Source organism: Orbicella faveolata, unplaced genomic scaffold, assembly GCF_042242905.1.
Source record: "Orbicella faveolata isolate gen_17 unplaced genomic scaffold, um_ofav_v1 contig_47, whole genome shotgun sequence".
In the NCBI taxonomy this organism is placed as follows: Eukaryota; Metazoa; Cnidaria; class Anthozoa; order Scleractinia; family Merulinidae; genus Orbicella; species Orbicella faveolata.
The window spans coordinates 2,840,001-2,841,693 of NW_028301577.1; the positions used below are offsets into that span (position 1 = coordinate 2,840,001).

The 1,693-nt window shown below is 40.5% G+C and overlaps 1 long non-coding RNA gene across 3 annotated transcripts in view; it reads right to left on the bottom strand.

Annotated features, from left to right (window-relative positions):
* Nucleotides 1-926, bottom strand: part of LOC149096773 (uncharacterized) — a 3,541-nt gene extending 2,615 nt beyond the window's left edge. The window contains exon 1 of one of the 3 annotated variants that reach the window (XR_016204173.1): nucleotides 772-926. This is a non-coding gene — a long non-coding RNA (uncharacterized LOC149096773). Of the gene's footprint in view, nucleotides 1-166; nucleotides 728-771 lie in introns of those variants that run through there. The other 2 variants (XR_016204175.1, XR_016204174.1) reach the window with 2 other exon arrangements.
* Nucleotides 927-1,693: the final 767 nt, after the last annotated feature.

Here is a 1,693-nt window from a genome sequence, read left to right on the forward strand (position 1 = left end):
TTGCATTTCTTTAGGACGGAAAAATTATTGGCAAGGTCGTCGATGTTATAAAGGCCGTGATCGTTCTTTAAATGCTTTCCGATTGCGGAGAACCTGTGTTCATCAATACGTTGGTGCAACCAGCCATTTGCACCAACGTATTGATGAACACAGGTTCTTGTAATACCCTTCTGTGCTGAGAGGTCGAGGGTCTTTCTGATGGTCCTGGGAGTGCTTCGTTTGGTCTATATTGCTTTTAGCATACCCGTTAAGACGGAGGATGTCGTCAAACATGTTTTGATGCGTTGTGGCTGTAGTTTTTGTAGAGCATTTATCTTGGATACGCTTCCGCTCATTACGAATGAAGTTGATCTTTGATTTTTCCGGTATAGCTGATTGGTCAGTGGTGAACGAATTATTTATTCTAATAATTATTTAACATATCTAGAGACTCTTTGTACTTTGACACTCGCCCATTAGATCATATTATTCGTTCTTTATTCATATTTGTACCTTATTATTTATCTCATGCATTTTACCCCCCACATTCTTTCGCTTTTCGCACATTTTTACTTTTCATGTCATGATATAAGCCTTACGCGGAATATTTTTTCTTATCCCTGATGATGCCGTAGATCGGCGAAAGCTTGGATTCTTAAAAGATTTTATTATCAGTTTTACAGTAGTGCAAGGCCTCAATTTAACTTTTGTCATTTTAATTGCAATATTATTCCCTTGTATTAAATACTGGTAGTGCGAAAAGAACTATTAAAAGAATATTTGTACGCCTACCTGTTGTGGTAGCAGCGGCCATTAAAAGCCAGAGAAATATGGTACGAACCAACATATTGTGCACAGAAACTCAGATGACCTCTGTTCAAAGCGTTTCTAGTGCGTGATTGCTATAGCGAATAAATACGTTTCCAACAATGTTCTTTGAGATTCAAATTTGCTGTCAGTTACACGATAGGCTTCTTTGATTCAACAGCCAATAAATCTTCGTATTTATGGAGTGGCAGATATAAATCTATGACGACATGATTAATCATCGCAGTTATATACACAACTTAAGTAGCTGTGAAAGTAAAGCCAGAAAAAAATTCGGGTTCGAATCCCTTTCAAGCCTTTTTTTTCAGGCATCAATTTCACATTTCACTAAAAAAAAGTTAACGTTAAAAAGCAACGACCTTTGGACCGCTCGACGATCATTTTCAAGTTGAAAAGTAAAATTATTGCATGCGCCTAATTATATGCAATCGATTATAAGAATGCTAATGAGACACTGACTAAAACTCTAAAGCCCCGACCAAACGATCGCAACATATCAACACAACATATCGCAACATTGTTGTGCGCAACATGTTGCGTTCGTTTGGCCACCGTGTTGCGATGTGTTGCGACATGTTGGGTGTTGTTGGCTCAAATTTGACCATTTTCAAACTTGTATTGTTTCTATGTAAATATTTTAGAGTTTTAGTCGGCTGTGACTAAAAGTGGGACGGGGACTTGAGGACTGGGACGTGGGACGCGGGGACTCGGAGACGCAGGAACGTGTGGACTCGGGGACGCGGGGACTCAGGTTAGTGGGAACGCGGGGACGTGGGACGCGAGCACGCGCGGGGACTCGAGGACGTGGGACGTAGGGACTTGAGGACGTGATAAACAAACAACACCTGATTTTTGCGCTGAATTTGTAAAATACAATTCTCGGCGG